Genomic DNA, 11,549 nt, shown 5'->3' with positions numbered 1-11,549 from the left:
CAGCCTAATTCGATTTATATAGGAGGGCTTTATATAAATCTAGCTGCCTATTTCGATTTATATGCCATTGATTTTTTTTACCAAAAATAGGGAGACTCGAACATGCAACTTCGTAGATGAATATGAAGAGACTATGCCATTTGAGTTATAGCTCGTTCACATGCCATTGATTTATTAGGGTGATTTGCCCTAATAATAATAATAATAATAATAATAATAATAATAATAATAATAATAATAATAATAATAATAATAATAATAATAATAATAATAATAATAATAATAATACGTATTCACGATCACAAAAAATTATTTTCTATAATATTTTTTAAAGAAAAATAATAATATTTAAAGAATAATTGAATAAATGCTCACATTAAAATAACATTGAATATTATATTATTATGATTTTGTTTTTATTATTTAAATATTAAATTTTATAATTTAACATTTTTATTTTACTTAAATTATCATTAAGCTATAGAAAAAAATAAATGTTTAAATGTAAAATTAAAATTAATATCCAAAAACCAATAGTAAAGAGTACAACCAATTAAAAAAAATACTTAAAAATCTCATAAAAAGTTTTATACTTATCCAATAAAATTATTATTATTATTATTATTAAATACTATAGAGACGGCTGGATAATGATGTGTAAATATTAAATAATAATTTATTATTATTATTATTATTATTATTATTATTATTATTATTTATAAATACCAAGTATGTATTTTATAAATAGATTTAAAATTAATGCACTAGTACTCAACTTTTTTTTAACATATACTCAATTATTTATATATTAAACATTTGGAGTTTGAATTATTTGAATATGTACTCAATTATTTATATAGATTTGAGATAGTAAAATCCAAATGAATCTTTAACCCTAGTTTTATATTTACGTGGAAGTAAATATTACCATCTAGCCGTCTCTATAGTATTTAATAATAATAATAATAATAATAATAATTCTATCAAATAAGTATAAACTTTTTTATGAGATTTGTAAGTATTTTTTTACTGGTTGTATTCTTTACTATTGGTTTTTTATATTAATTTCAATTTTACATTTAAATATTTATTTTTGTCCATAGCTTAATGATGATAATTTAAGTATAATAAAAATGTTAGATTATAAAATTTAATATTTAAATAATTAAAACAAAATTATATTAATATAATATTCAATGTGAACATGTATTCAATTATTCTTTAAATATTTATTATTTTTTTAAAAAAATATTATAGAAAATAATTTTTGTGATCTGAATACGTATTATTATTATTATTATTATTATTATTATTATTATTATTATTATTATTATTATTATTATTATTATTATTATTATTATTATTATTATTATTATTATTATTATTAGGAAAAATCACCCTAATAAAGCAATGGCATGTAAATCGAAACAGGACAGCTAGATTTATATAAAGTCCTCTATAATATATAAATCAAATTAGGCCGGTTAAATTTATTTGAAAAAATATGAATGTGTAAATCGATATTACATGTTTCGATTTATGTGTAGTTAAAGCTCACCTAGTAAATCTATTTAGTCTAATTCGATTTACTACTAAAATTTGTAAATTTAATTATCCTAATTCAATTTATATACAAAATGTCTTTGGGAGATTCACTTAAGATTTTTTGGTTTGGATGATTTTGGTGATATTTGCATGCATTTGGTTTATTTAAGTATTTTACCCCAAAATATACTAGAAAAATATATAATAGATAAAATAATTAAATTATGATATTTGAGAATTTATTTTTATATGATCGTACAAGTTTTATTATTAATTAGAATCATTTTGAAATTCATTCAATAAAGATTAATTTGAGCTAGCTCTTGAAATAATTAGGATTGTCAAAATGAGCCAAATCTGTCGGACTAGCTCGTTTACTTGACTTAAATAGATGGATATTTAACTCTAAAATCAAACTCATAAAAATGCAAGTCTAAACAACTTAGCTATAGTTATCAAAATCGGACCGGCCGACCAGTTCGACCAGAAAACCAGTGAACCGATGTCCTATCCGGTTCGGTTCATTATTAAGACCAGACTTGTAATCGAGTCGGCCAAATAGTTAAAAGCCAGACAATTTTGTCATGAACCGGACTTTGTTTAGGCAGTTGATGACCCGCACTTCCTCCTTGACCCGCGTACTCCGCACGTAGACCAATGGGGTGTAGATCACTGTAGGAGCATCTATTTAAATCCCCTTCAAAAGTGGTGTCTCTAAGGTTCGATCCTTGAACCTAAGAGTGAGTAAAAGATGGATATTTGACTCTAAAATCAAACTTGTAAAAAATTCAAGTCTAAAAGACTTTGCCATAGTTATCAGAATCAAACCGAATCGGATCGATCGGTCAACTAAAAAAACAGTGAATTAATGTCCTATCCGGTTTGGTTTATTATTAAGATCAGACTTGCAATTAACTCAATCAATGGCGGTCAAAAGTTGAAATTGGACATTTTGTTGAGAACCGGACTCGGTTTAGGCAGTTGACCCGCACTTTCTCCTTGATCCGCACACTCCACACGTAGACTAGCGGGGTGTGGATCACTGTAAAAGCATCTATTTGAATCCCCTTCAAAAAGTGACTTTTTAAGGTTCAATCCTTGAACCTGAGAGTGAGTAAAAGCCCCCATATCATTGTGACAAGTGAATCTTTAATAGATGTAATGCTTATAATTATATATACCAGGATCCCATATGAAGAAACCCTAGGAGAGCCGCCGACTCCAACTACCGTCCATGTACGATCCCCATGAATAGGACCAAACCTTATTCCATGGTAAAAGTATGGATTATATCGTAATTTACATATAATTTCATTAAATCAAATTTAAATAATATAAAATATTATTATTATTTAATTTTTAATTTTAATATTTAAAATTTGGTTTTATTATAATTTTATATATTTATTAAATTATTACCAGGTTAAACAGTTCGACTAATAACCTACTAGTTGAACCACACTAACTCAGTAATTCAGTAATTTGATTGGGTTAATTGCTGGTTTGATTATGATAACTATAGACTTAGCTCGATCAACAAAAAAATTAACGAATTAAGATTTTTCATGTTTATTAAAAAAAATTTATCTATCTTATAATTTTTTTTTTAAAAATCAAAATGAAAATTTAAAAACAAAAAAAATTAGTAACTCAAAAAACAAAACAAGTTATATTAATTTTAAAAACATATAATTTCAAAATTAAAAAGGGCATGAATAAGCGCCCTTTCCATTACTTCAAATTAAAAATTGTGTATAAGCTAATTAAGCTCTCTTTTCAGTACTTTAAATTAAAAATTAAAAACTTCATTATCCCAACAATAATTTCCTTTTATCATTATAGCCACCGTCATTATCTCCCCAAAAAACCTAACGTAGCCCCCATTAACATTGTCTCTCCTCAATGATTCCTGCACCGAAAGTCAGTCTCCCATACCCACAGTCAAAGACTCAGCGTCCCCTATCATGCTCCTGCTGCTTTGCCATCGGCGCTGCGGCCAGCACCAACCATGGGTTGCATCCCGTGACCCTTTCCTCTTCCTCGTAGAGCCTCTCTTTCTTCGTCGTCCTCCCCGGCAAGGCTCCACACAGCAACAGGCCACCAACACGTTGTCTTCCTCCACGACTCCATACATGCCTTCTCTGTTCACTACTCCACGCCGCGTGTCTCCTCCATGTAACCAAAGCCTTTGGTCTTGAGAGTCTCGTGTTCAATTGTCACGGTGGAGGGTCATACACCAATGTCGCCGACAGCCTGATTCTAAAGTGGGAAGGAGATAAAGTTGGTTGGACTTAGTTTGCTGTCACCTCTTCCAATAGGTACCATAATGTAAACTTGTTTCTAAAATGTTGAACTTATGTGAATTTGAAGGTTGATATGCCTTAGTTTTTGTTGAAAATAGTGAGTATTTAAATCGGTCAAGATTTTTTTCGAGATTTATTAGTTTTAGAATCGAAAGTTTTGTTTATTGTGTTTTCGAGTTAAGGGTTTGCTAGTGGTAGAAGACTTGATATGAGGATTTGGACACCATAATGAATAGGAGTGTTCAAAACCGATCCGGACCGAACAAAACCGATCAACCGAACCAAAAAATGGATAACTGAATAAACCGAAAACTAAAAAAACCGAAAAATTCATGTTTTGCTATTTTTTATGCAGCTCGGTTCGGTTTTCGGTTCTAACACTAAAAACCATAATCGAACCAAACCAAGCCGGTAACTAAAAAAACCCTAAAAAACCTTCAGTTAACCCAACCCATTAGGCAGCCCATTACCCCACGGCCCATCTCCCCACCCCCATCAGAAAACCTAGCTTCCCCATTACCCCACCCCCACGTCCCCACGCAGCCAAAACTCTCAAAGAAATCCCATTACCCTAACCCTCCCAGCAGCACCCCCTTTCCCCGCCGAACAGTGTTTCCCAGCCCCTCCCAGTAGCCCCTAACTTTTCTTGCCCATTTGCCTTCAATCCTCTCAACTTTCAGCGCCTTTTGCTCTCGCTCTGCCTTCCTCGTCCTCCCTCTGCTCTGCGCCTTCGCCATTGCTGTCGGCTTGCCTCTGGACAGCACCAACCCTGACTTGTGTCCTGCGGCCCTGTTCTCTTCTTCTCCCTTCCTCGTAGCACCGCTGTCTCTCCGTCATCCTCCCCGGCATGGCTCCATGCAGCACACCATTGTCCTCTCCCAGCAGCACACCATCGTCCTTCACAGCTCCATGAAGGTCGCAGCAACACACTGTCGTCTTTGTAGCGCCTCTCTCTCCGTCGTTCTTCCTGCACTCTGCCATTCTGTCTACATCAGGAAATCATTGAGAATAGAGCCTAAGTCAGGTTGGTTCTTCTACTTCTGATCCAGCCTCTTGCTATTAATAATGAATATTCATTCTTTGTTCTCAGAACATTGATTTTTTTAGGGATTCTGCTAGTGCTACTAATTGAAATTTGAATCATTGAATGATTAGCTATTTTTTGGATTGATTGATTACTAATTAGTAGATTCATTTTAGTCCTATTTTTGTTCTTTGTATTGTTCTGTGTTCTTGCTTTGAATGATTAGCTCTGCTCACTGCTGTTGTACTGTGCTGTGCTGAAAAAAATTGAGACTAAAATTGTCCTCAAAGCCTGAAATTTTGATAATCCTTATTAATCTTTGAAAAAGTTTGTTGTTTCTACTGCGTAATTTTTTATTGTGTTTTAATTGTTCGTGTTGTGGCTCTGCTTTGTTTTATTGTGTTATCCTAGTAAATGTTTGCACGAAAGGTGCAATAAAGAACAGAAAGCTTCACATATTTTGCATTTGCTTACAGTATAATTTCAAGGATAGCTCTGTGAAATTGGTGTATGTACCCCAGCTACATCCTGAGGCAATTGCTTCTCTGTCTTGGAAAACAATTGTCAAAGTGGCATGTGGGACATATCACACAGTTGCTTATTTTTTCCACTCTTGATCTCAATTATTTAATCTTTTCTTTCATCTACTCATTATTTCTTTTTGAATGTTTAGTGGCGGTGGATAAGAATGGTTTTGTCTACTTGTGAGTAATTCTTTACTTTCTTAGTTCAGTATCTTAGCTCTATAAAATAAGTTATAACTTAAGATTATCCATTTGTACAGCTAGGGATTTGGTGGTTATGGAAGGTTTGTGCATAATTTTCAGATTGGTTGTCAATGTTCTGTAAAATACAAAGAAATCACAACAATCAGATGATTCAATTCAAATTGGTTTTATTTACTTATTTGGCTGGTTCTGTGAATTTTGCGTGTACTACAGGTATGCTTGACACAAATGCAATTCCCTTCCTTGTATTATATATATATATATATATACTTGAGATTTCTGTATTTTAGAATCTGAGTAGTGAGAGCGTGAAAGGAAAGCGGATCTTGACCAGTATGAGCGCTTGGATGGGGATAGAAATATAACTAGCAGACTTCTTGCAGTTAGGATGATTGTCATATTACTAATAGTAAACTATACTCTTTTTTTCATAAATACTATTATCACTTCTCATTAGTAACACTTATCATGTTTCATGGCAATATACTAGGACAGCAGAAAGGGAAGCAAGCTTGATTCTATCAATGCCCATAATGCAGAAGACAGTTGATTATCTACTTTTTTTGCTAGATTAGTGGTGCACGAAATTGTGATTCATTCTTTTCACAACTCAAACAGTCCCCGGTAATGGCTCCAAATACTTGGTGCTTGATGAGCGGATAATTTGTACACTTTTTGGCATTGTTTTTAGTATGTTTTTGGTAGTTTTAGTTGAGTTCTTAGTATATTTTTATTAGTTTTTAGTTAAAATTCACTTTTCTGGACTTTACTATGAGTTTGTGTGTTTTTCTGTGATTTCAGGTATTTTCTGGCTGAAATTGAGGGATCTGAGCAAAAATCTGATCCAGAGACTCAAAAGGACTGCAGATGCTGTTGGATTCTGACCTCCCTGCACTCGAAGTGGATTTTCTGGAGCTACAGATACCCAATTGGCGCGCTCTCAACGGCGTTGGAAAGTAGACATCCTGGGCTTTCCAGCAATATATGATAGTCCATACTTTGCCCAAGATTTGATGGCCCAAACCGGCGTTCAAAGTCACCCTCAGAATTCCCAGCGTTAAACGCCCGAACTGGCACCTAAATGGGAGTTAAACGCCCAAACTGGCACCAAAATGGGAGTTAAACGCCAAGAAGAGTCTCTACACGAAAATTACTTCATTGCTCAGCCCAAGCACACACCAAGTGGGCCCGGAAGTGGATTTTTATGTCATTTACTCATCTCTGTACACCCTAGGCTACTAGTTTCCTATAAGTAGGACCTTTTACTATTGTATTTTCATCTTGGTTCTTCTGGTTCCCTCTCTGGGGCCGAAACCAATGATCACTTTTGTTCTTATGTATTTTCAACGGTGGAGTTTCTACACACCATAGATTAAGGTGTGGAGCTCTGCTGTACCTCGAGTATTAATGCAATTACTATTGTTCTTCTATTCAATTCCGCTTGTTCCTTGTCCAAGATATCACTTGTTCTTCAACTTGATGAAGGTGATGATTGACGCCCATCACCATTCTCACCCATGAACAAAGTGACTGACAACCACTCTTGTTCTACAAGCATACGAGGCTTAGTGAATATCTCTTGGATTCTTTAATCGGAATCTTCGTGGTATAGGCAGGACCTGATGGCAGCATTCAAGAGAATCCGGAAGGTCTAACCTTGTCTGTGGTATTCTGAGTAGGATTCAATGATTGAATGACTGTGACGTGCTTCAAACCTGTAACCTACTGGGCGTTAGTGACAGACGCAAAAGAGTGATTCTATTCCGGTAGGGGAGGGAACCAAACCGGTGATTGGCAGTACTGTGACAGAGTGCGTGCATTAGCTTTCACTGCGCGGATGGGAGGTAGCTGCTGACAACAGTGAAACCCTACACGAGCTTGCCATGGAAGGGAGTAAGAAGGATTGGATGAAGGCAGTAGGAAAGCAGAGAGACGGAAGGGAAGGCATCTTTATACACTTGTCTGAAGCTCTTACACCAATGATATGCATAAGTATCACTATCTTTATCTTTATGTTATTTTCGTTCATCATCTATACCCATTTGAGTCTGCCTGACTGAGATTTACAAGGTGACCATAGCTTGCTTCATACCACCAATCTCCGTGGGATCGACCCTTACTCGCGTAAGGTATTACTTGGACGACCCAGTGCACTTGCTGGTTAGTTGTGTGAAGTTGTAGTGATCACAATTTCGCGCACCAAGTTTTTGGCGCCGTTGCCGGGGATTGTTCTTGTGTATGGACAACTGACGGTTCATCTTGTTGCTTAGATTAGGTATTATTTTTCTTCAGAGTTCTTAAGAATGAATTCTAGTGTTTCAAGGTGATGTTCTTATCATCACCAAAGCTGATTGATCATCATCAATTTAGCTCTTGAATGCAATGTCTTGCTGAAGCTTAGCTAGCTATGTCTAATTCCTTTAGACTAAAGCTTTAGACTAACATTGCATGATTCCTGGAATTCTCACTAAGAATTTTGATACCTTTATTTTCCTTTTCACTTAATTTTCGAAAAAAAAAATTAGAAAATCACAAAAACCAAAAATATATCTTGCTTGAGTCTAGTGTCTCATCTTAAGTTTGGTGTCAATTGCATGCATTCGTGTGTCTTAAAGATCTTCAAGTAATTCTTGATGATTTCTTACTCTTGATCTTTGAATTCTTTTGGCTTGAGTGTTTATGTGTCTCATATAGTGTCAGTAGTATACAAACTGCTAAGTTTGGTGTCTTGCATGCATTGTTATTTGATTCTTGTTGCATTTTGATTATCAAAAATCCAAAAATATTTTTAATTTGTGTCTTTTCAAGTCAATAATACAGAGAATTGAAGATTCAGAACATACTGCAGAGGAATTATACAGAAAAAGCTGAGCATTCAAAAATGCCCAGTGAAGAAGGCAGACTGGCGTTTAAACGCCAGCCAGGGTACCTGGTTGGGCGTTTAACGCCCAAAGAGGTAGCATTTTGGGCGTTAAACGCCAGAATGTATACCATTCTGGGCGTTTAACGCCAGGATGGTGCTAGGGGAAGATTTTGTTTTCAAAATCAATTTTTTTTTCAAGTTTTCAAAGTTTTTCAAAATCAAATCTTTTTCAAATCATATCTTTTCAATCAAATGTTTTCAAAATCAATTTCTTTCCTTTTTCAAAGGTACTTACTAACAATTAATGATTTGATTGAACATTTTTTGCCTTTTCTGTTAAGGAAGGTTTTATGTTTGAATCATATCTTTTCTTGTTAGGCAAGTCATTAATTTTTAAAATCATATCTTTTCAAATTTTTTTCAAATCATATCTTTTAAAATTGTTTTCAAATCATATCTTTTCAATTACATCTTTTTAAAACCAATCATATCTTCTTAACCACATCTTTTTCAAAATAGTTTTCAATCAAATCTTTTTAATTTCTAATTTCAAAATCTTTTTCAAAAATCACTTGATTTCTTTTCCACTTTCATTTTTTTTCGAAAATTAAGTAATGTTTTTCAAAAATGTTTTCAAAATCTTCCACTTAATTTTCGAAAATTACTTCCCTTCTTCTCACATCCTTCTGTTTATGGACTAACACTATCCCTTAATGCGAAATTCGAACTCCATCTTTTTCTGATAAGTTCGAATTTTCTACTTCTGTCTTCTACTCTTCTTTTCCTCTGACACTTAAAGGAATCTCTATACTGTGACATAGAGGATTCCACATTTTCTTGTTCTCTTCTCTTTCTTATGAGCAGGAACAAAGACAAAGGCATTCTTGTTGAAGCTGACCCTGAACCTGAAAGGACCTTGAAGAGAAAGCCAAGAGAAGCCAAAGCACAACTCTCTTTAGAGGACCTGACCGAATTCTTCAAGGAAGAAGAACCCATGGCAGCCGAAAACAACAACAATGCCAACAATGCAAGGAAGGTGCTGGGTGACTTTACTGCACCTACTCCTGATTTCTATGGGAGAAGCATCTCTATCCCTGCCATTGGAGCAAACAACTTTGAGCTTAAGCCTCAATTAGTTTCTCTAATGCAACAGAATTGCAAGTTCCATGGACTTCCAATGGAAGATCCTCATCAGTTTTTAGCTGAATTCTTGCAAATCTGTGACACAGTCAAGACTAATGGGGTTAACCCTGAGGTCTATAGACTGATGCTATTCCCTTTTGCTGTAAGAGACAGAGCTAGAATATGGTTGGATTCTCAACCTAAAGAAAGCCTGGACTCTTGGGAAAGCTAGTCAATGCCTTCTTGGCAAAGTTCTTTCCACCACAAAGATGGAGTAAGCTTAGAGTGGAAGTCCAAACCTTCAGACAGAAGGATGGAGAATCCCTCTATGAAGCTTGGGAAAGATACAAACAATTAATCAGAAAATGTCCCTCAGACATGCTTTCTGAATGGAGCATCATAGGTATTTTCTATGATGGTCTCTCTGAACTATCCAAGATGTCTTTGGATAGCTCTGCTGGAGGATCTCTTCATCTGAAGAAGACGCCTGCAGAAGCTCAAGAATTGATTGAAATGGTTGCAAATAACCAATTCATGTACACTTCTGAAAGAAATCCTGTGAACAATGGGACTAGTCAGAAGAAAGGAGTTCTTGAGATTGATACTCTGAATGCCATTTTGGCTCAGAACAAGATATTGACTCAACAAGTCAATTTGATTTCTCAAAGTCTGTCTGGAATGCAAAATGCACCAAGCAGTACTAAGGAAGCTTCATCTGAGGAAGAAGCCTATGATCCTGAGAACCCTTCAATGGAAGAGGTGAATTACCTAGGAGAACCCTATGGAAACACCTATAATTCTTCATGGAGAAATCACCCAAATTTCTCATGGAAGAATCAAGAGAGACCTCAACAAGGTTTCAATAACAATAATGGTGGAAGAAACAGGTTTAGCAATGGCAAGCCTTTTCCATAATCTTCTCAGCAACAGACAGAGAGTTCTAAGCAGAATACTTCTGACTTAGCAACAATGGTCTCTGATCTAATAAAGACCACTCAAAGTTTCATGAATGAAACAAGGTCCTCCATCAGAAATTTGGAAGGACAAGTGGGTCAGCTGAGCAAGAAAGTTACTGAACTCCCTCCTAGCACTCTCCCAAGTAATACAGAAGAAAATCCAAAAAGAGAGTGCAAAGCCATAGACATGGCCGAATATGGAGAGGAAAGAGAGGAGGAGGACGCCACTGAGGAAGACCTCAGTGGGCGTGTACCAATCTCCTCTGAATTCCTCAATGAGGAACAATGGGAATCTGAGGCTCAAAATGAGACCATAGAGATTCCATTGGACTTACTTCTGCCATTCATGAGCTCTGATGAGTATTCTTCCTCTGAAGAGGATGAGTATGTCACTGAAGAGCAAGTTGCTAAATACCTTGGAGCAATCATGAAGCTAAATGACAAGTTATTTGGAAATGAGACTTGGGAGGATGAACCTCCCTTGCTCACCAAAGAATTGGATAACTTGTCTAGGCAGAAACTGCCTCAAAAGAGGCAAGATCCTGGGAAGTTTTCTATACCTTGTACCATAGGCACCATGACCTTCAAGAAGGCCTTGTGTGACTTAGGGTCAAGTGTAAACCTCATGCCCCTCTCTGTAATGGAGAAATTAGGGATCTTTGAGGTGCAAGCTGCAAGAATCTCATTAGAGATGGCAGACAATTCAAGAAAACAAGCTCATGGACTTGTAGAGAATGTTTTGGTGAAGATTGAAGACCATTACATCCCTACTGATTTCATAGTCCTGGAGACTGGGAAGTGCATGGATGAATCCATCATCCTTGGCAGACCCTTCCTAGCCACAGCAAAGGCTGTGATTGATGTTGATAGAGGAGAATTGATCATTCAAGTGAATGAAGAATCCTTGGTGTTTAAGGCCCAAGGACATCCCTCTATCATCGTGGAGAGGAAGCATGAAGAGCTTCTCTCAAAACAGAGCCAAGCAGAGCCCCCACAGTCAAACTCTAA

The 11,549-nt window shown here is 35.5% G+C and overlaps 1 non-coding gene across 1 annotated transcript; it reads right to left on the bottom strand.

Moving 5' to 3' along the window:
- Positions 1-9,861: 9,861 nt before the first annotated feature.
- Positions 9,862-9,969, bottom strand: LOC130958469 (small nucleolar RNA R71). The gene has a single exon (XR_009077589.1). It is a non-coding gene; the product is annotated as a small nucleolar RNA R71 (small nucleolar RNA).
- Positions 9,970-11,549: the final 1,580 nt, after the last annotated feature.

Source organism: Arachis stenosperma, chromosome 10 (genome assembly GCF_014773155.1).
Source record: "Arachis stenosperma cultivar V10309 chromosome 10, arast.V10309.gnm1.PFL2, whole genome shotgun sequence".
NCBI classification, from domain to species: Eukaryota; Viridiplantae; Streptophyta; class Magnoliopsida; order Fabales; family Fabaceae; genus Arachis; species Arachis stenosperma.
Note: the sequence above shows the minus strand (reverse complement) of the source record. Positions and strands in the feature narration are given on the sequence as shown.